Below are 6,554 nucleotides of genomic sequence, written 5' to 3'. Positions count from 1 at the left end.
CCATCAATAGCAGTCTCCTCCAGGAATTAGAACTCTTGTATTTTAACATCTCATACATTCTCCCATATCCTCTCTCTGTCATAGAATCATAGAACTGAGGAGTTGGAAGGGATCCCAGGGCAGTGGTGTACTAAGGCCAGGTGGCTCTTGGTGCAATTTTTTTTTTTTTTGTCAAACCCCCCCAATTGAAATTATTAAAAGAAGGAAAAATAAGATACAGGTGCAAGCCTGTATTTTTGGTTTATTATTTACTTAACATTTCGAGCGTAAGCATTTAAAACCTCCCCCCTAACTTTGTTCTCTGCAGATTTTGAAATCAAATCATCAAAACCAATTCCTTTCACTTTCGTCTGAAAGAAAAAACTCCTCCCCCTTCCTTAGCCATTTACTCTCCACTGCGCAGCATCAAGTTAAGCTGCGTCTCGTTGCGTTTGTTGACTGAACTAAAAAGTTTCAATACGTATTATGTTGACTTGCTGAGTTTAATCAGTTGTCAGACGAAGTTATTAAACTCATTTTAAATAATATTTTTTTTCCTCAAAATGTCATGTGGCCAAATTTATTTTATTTTAAACACACATATTTTTGCCATTTTGTCACCCACCCACCCCGTGATGACACCCGGGGAAGCCCACACGCCACTTCCTATGCCACTGAAGAGAGTATGACTTCATTACCTAAAAAGGTCGTTTTTCTAGGTGCTATTGGAAGAAACTGATTTTCTGGATCCATTTCAATCGGGGTTCAGGGACGGTTTTGGCACAGAAACTATTTTGGTCACTCTGTATGATGACCTCTCTCAAGAGACATGGGAAACATGTCTTGGGGGGGGGTGAGGCAACCTGAAACAGATTGACTTACGTAAAATTAGTTTTTCAGCTAGTTCATTGCTCCCCCCCCCCCCATTCTCTACAGAAACTCATCAGAATAAATCCAATTTGGCTTTATTTATAACAGCTGTTTTCTCTGTCTTTAGTTCTGTCTTCATGCGGACGATTCCATAAGCAGGGAATCCAGAAGTGCATTGGCAGCCCTGAACCCCAGACCATACGCAAATAAGCCTTTTCCAACTTAACACGGGTAAAGCTCTACTCTCATGCACAGTTACTAATGGGTGGAATTCCATTAGAATATAGGGACCCCTAAATAAATATGGGAAGGGACGCGGGTGGCGCTGTGGTCTAAACCACAGAGCCCAGGACTTGCCGATCACAAGGTTGGCGGTTCGAATCCCCACGACGGGGTGAGCTCCCGTTGCTTGGTCCCTGCTCCTGCCCACCTAGCAGTTTGAAAGCACGTCAAAGTGCAAGTAGATAAATAGGTACCGCTCCAGCGGGAAGGTAAACGGCGTTTCCGTGCACTGCTCTGGTTTTGCCAGAAGTGGCTTAGTCATGCTGGCCACATGACCCGGAAAAACTGTCTGCGAACAAATGTTGGCTCCCTTAGCCAGTAAAGCAAGATGAGCGCCACAACCCCAGAGTCGTCTGCGACTGGACTTAACTGTCAGGGGTCCTTTACCTTTTAAATAAATATGAATAGTTCCAGGCTGCACAGAAACTGGGATTTGGTGCCTCTTATAAGGTGATAGCCCCTTCATGGATCACTGCCTTGTCATGGCGAAGGGGCTTGAATAACTCAGAGAAGTTATGAGCTATGCCATGCAGGGCTACCCAAGACAGACAGGTCATAGCTAAATGTGATCCATCTGGAGAAGGAACTAGCAATCCACTCCAGTATTTTGCCAAGAAAACTCCATGGACATAAAAAAGGAGAAGCTTTGAGAAGAAAGTGAGAGTTTCCAAGGCATGCTCTGGTTCATGGGGTCACGGAGAGTCAAACATGACTAAGACGACTAAACAACATAAGGTGATAGATAGCATGTATGCAGCAGGCTATCTATCACTTTTGGGGCGTTGGTGCTGGCGCAGAGGAAATTTCCTCAACTACAACCCAAAATGTCTCCTTTACCTACCACATACTGTCTGCCTCTTAGGTACAAAACAAGGTGGCAGCCCTAACACCTAGACTGGCCCTTTGCAGGATCCCATTCTATGGCTTTCCAACGAAGCTGAGCTGAAGAACATTAATGGGCGAGAGACTGTGGTTTTTTAAATTGTTTTTTAAAAATTATTGGGTGCATCCAAGTCACGGAATCCTTCAAACAAGTCAGTCGTATTCAGAGTGAGACCGCACTACTCTAGGCAATATGGGGTTGGGGGGGCGCGGAGAAAATGGGAAGAGAGAGGAAAGGAAAAGGGGGAATTCCTCAACATTTCATTCATTTATATAGCTGCGCACCTGATCCGTCAGGGGCACAGTTACCCCATTCAGGACCAGGGAGTCCTCCACACCAGCCTGCCCCCTGTCCCCCCAAAACAGTACTTCTGTCTTGTCAGGATTCAACCTCAACCCATTAGCCACCATCCATTCTCCAAACGCCTCCATTGTGGTGGTTCCCTCATTGCGGATAAGTGAGGTTCATAGACTACCTGCAATGCAGGAATTTTTTTGACAAGGTGGGGCGTGAACCCACAACCCTGAGAGTCTCATGCTCTGCCAACTGAGCTATCCCAGGACTCAGACCAAATTCAGCTGGTAGGATTGCAAATGAAGAATGGGGAGAATAATAATAATAATTCCACAGCCACTTTGGGTGGCTTCCAGCAAAATATAAAAACATAATAAGACATCAAACATTAAAAACCTCCTGATCCTGATCTTTGAGAGAAGCTGACAAATTTAGGATAGATGCTCTATCAACTCAATGACAGGGAACCAGGCAGAGGGCCTTCTCGGTAGTGGCGCCCGCCCTGTGGAACGCCCTCCCGTCAGATGTCAAGGAAATAAACATCTATCTAGCTTTTATAAGACATTTGAAGGCAGCCCAGTATGGAGAAGCTTTTAATGTTTGATGTTTTGTTGGTTTTTAAAAAAATACTCTGTTGGGAGCTGCCCAAATGGTTGGGGAAACCCAGCCAAATGGGCGGGGTATAAATGTTGCTGTTACGCTCAATTGAATAGCACAGTGATTGCAAACCCAAAACCCACTTATTTATTTATGGCAATTTAACCTGTATAGCTCCTTTTTTCTGTGTGTTTCACGGTTCTTCTTTATGATATGATACAATATCTTTATTGTCATTGTCCCATGCAGAACAATGAAATTGAAAAACTACATAAAACATTCAAACCCCCCTAAAAACTCTGAAATCCCATTTTAAAATACACTATACTATAGAGACCCCTCATGCTGAGTTTAGAACCAGAATTGCATTTGCGTAGAAACTGTTTCTCAGGAGGCTAGTCCTGGCCTTTATAACCCTGTACCTTCTTCCAGAAGGCAGAAGCTGAAAGAGATCATTTCCGGGGTGCGCACTATCCTGCGCTATCTCTGCCGCTTTCTTATGGCACCTGGAAGCATAGATTTGATCCAAGGTGGGAAGAGTGCACCCAATTATTATTTATGACTGCTATTGCAATAAATAATCCTTCATACAAGTTATTGCACTACATTCTTCATTAAATTATCTTTCCATTGATATACAATTTTATGGTATATAACTCATTGCTTTTTTTTCCTTTCTAAAAAAATGTGTAGGGGTACTCTCATTTTGACTCAAGAAAATCACCACGGGGGGGATGAATACAGTTCAAATTAGGGGAAATAGATACAGTGGTAACTCAGTTTTTGGACAGCTTAGTTCTCGAACTAACTCATGATGCCCCCCCAAGGCGCTTTGCACCACCCGATTCCTTGCAGGAGACAAGGGCAGCCTGTGACTGCAAAGGGGACGGGACAGCTGTTCTGCTTAAGCCACGCCCCCTTTCCCAAGTCAGTATCCAGCATCCCCTTCTCTCTCTTAGCAGCTGACACTCTCTGGCTTTAACCCTTTAAGGCAGGCACCTTCCCAGCTATAAAAGGAAACAAGATGCAAAGCCCGCGCTGCGTTTCCTTTCATGCACGAGGATGTACCCTGCATGGAAACCCCCCCTTGTGCATTCTCCCATTTCCTCCTCGTCATAGAATCATAGAACTGGAGAGTTGGGAGGGAGGTACCCCGGGGGCATCTAGTCCAGCCCCCTGCAAGACAGGAATCTTTTGCCCAATGTGAGGCTATAACCCACAGTCCCTCGATTCAGAGTCTCATGCTCTGCCGACTGACCTGTCCACTTGAGGGCTTCCTGTATTGTGAAAAAGGTGGGCTGTGGACCTTCTTTGGCTACCACAAGAGAACACCAGGGGCCCCACTGAATCACACCACCAGACTTGGCCTTGGGGAAGGCACAACCCCCAGCAAAGCCAGTCTCTTGCCTGGGGTTGGCACTCCACAACCGGGTAGCTCCAGAATTTTTCTTGAATCCTCCAAACATTTGTAATCCTTTTTGAAAAAAATGCAAGGGCTCCAGCTGGGAATGATCCCACAAGCTGTGTGAAGAGCATTCATTTTTCCCCTCAAACGCATCCTTTTATTTTATTTTATTGGAGGACACACTGTCTTGCTACCCACAGCCCCAAGTTTCAAACAATCCAGGCTGCAGGATGGATCAGTGGAGAAGCGCCCTTTCAAGAGCCTCATCCTCTCAGTGGCCCAGTGCCTCCAGATTTCCATCAGTGGGGCAAGAGGGGTGCAAGAATGTCTCCGCCCCAATACATGGGGCATCCCAGAGGCACCTAGCAAGCTGCTGCGGGGGGGCCAATGCAGAGGGTGGCGTCTCTTACAAAGCAGTTTCCATGTGTCCTTTCCACCACTCAGCTGTTTTTCCTTGGCAAACTCCAAGGGGCAGGAGAGTCCCTTTCAGGCAGAGGGCCAAAGGGGGGAAATGGGGGGGGGGGCGCCTGGGTTTCCCTGACACACATACAGCCGGCTGCAATCCAGCCCCACAGTGCCCTCCTTTCTCAGGAAAGCCCTCCCACTCTCACTGCCTGCCTCAGACCCAGGAAAAAGGAACAAGGAAAAGGATTTCATGTATTTTATATCACTAGATCTTCAGTTTCCCAATCCATTCTCTTCACCACCCCTGGTGAGGGTGGAGCTGGGCAAAGGGGTCTCTGGGCAACATGGGCGTGGGGGGGGGACCCCACTTGGCTTGGCTGGATCAGCCCCTTCCCCCAGTCAAGCAAAAATTGCTTTCAGGCAAAGCCCTCCTGTGTGCAGCAGGGTCAGTACAGCAATGGTGGTCAGAAAACAGAGGTTCCCCCCTGCAGCTCTCAGCCTCACCACCAGGGAAGGGGCTCCGAGCTCTCCCCTCTGTCCAGAGATTGTCTACAAATGCAGCCACCTTTGGCCTTCAGCAAAAAGGGGTAGCAAGTGTCAAGCTGACCGGGAACCTCAAAATTCTGCTCTGTGCCACCCATTAATTTGCGGGCAAGGGGGAGAATTGTCCAGTCCGCCTGTCTTCTTGACTTTCCCTGGGCTTACCAAAGTACTCTAAAGGTAAAGGGACCCCTGACCATTAGGTGCAGTCGTGACAGACTCTGGGGTTGCGGCGCTCATCTCGCTTTACTGGCTGAGGGAGCCAAAGGTCAGCTTCCGGGTCATGTGGCCAGCATGACTGAGCCGCTTCTGGCGAACCAGAGCAGCACACGGAACCACCGTTTACCTTCCCACCGGAGTGGTACCCATTTATCTACTTGCGCTTTGACGTGCTTTAGAACTGCTAGGTTGGCAGGAGCTGGGACTGAGCAACGGGAACCACCGACCTTCTGATCAGCAAGTCCTAGGCTCTGTGGTTTAACCCACAGCGCCACCCGCTTCCCATCCAAAGTACTCTAGGCCATAACTAGTCAGGCGAGTGGCAGATCTAGTCCAGCATCCCTTCTCGGCTGTTGACCAGAGGCCTATTATGGGAAACAAGGAAGGACAGAAGCCCGAGACCTCGCCTTCACTGCCCCCAGCAGGAGGGCCTTGCAGCTCGATGTGTGGGGAAGTACCTACCTTTGCTCCAGTTTTCTGACCCTCAAGCTTTATCAGGTGACCCTGATTTTTATCAGGTGGAAGATTTGAAACTGCACATTAAACCCAAGCACATTTGTGATATTCTGGTTTCCCCCCAGGAAAACTGAAGCTTCACCTGGCATATTTGGAAGCCCGACTGAAGTGTGATGGTCAACAACCAGGGGCAATTAGAAGGGTGGCTCCCCGGTCAAGAGCAGTGGGGTTGGGGGTGATGCTTTCCATACCCTGTCTTGCCTTAATTGCACCACACACTATTAAACAAAGCACCTTGTGCACTTTAGAGAAGACTGCACTGAGGGGGTTGTACTAGATGGCCCTTAAGAGTCTCTTCCAATTCCCCGGGAAGGGGGGCTGCTCAGTAGACCCTACAAAGCAGAGGAGCCAAGCACTGGCTGGAAGCAGGTGGGGCGAGATCCCTGACATGGTGGCAGCGAGACCCTCGACAGGAAGGCTGCCTGTTGTCTGTGACCACCGCTGCCCTCTTCCCCACTCAATCCACACCAGCCTGTATAATATTTTTTTTTTATTTACACGTTTAAAGAACCAGAAGGCTTAACATACAATAAGATGAAACAGAGCCCTGGAAGGTGGACACGG

Source organism: Podarcis vaucheri, assembly GCF_965113315.1.
Source record: "Podarcis vaucheri genome assembly, chromosome: 2".
NCBI lineage: Eukaryota > Metazoa > Chordata > Lepidosauria > Squamata > Lacertidae > Podarcis > Podarcis vaucheri.
The sequence above is the reverse complement of the archived record's forward strand: the minus strand, read 5'-3'. Positions refer to the sequence as shown.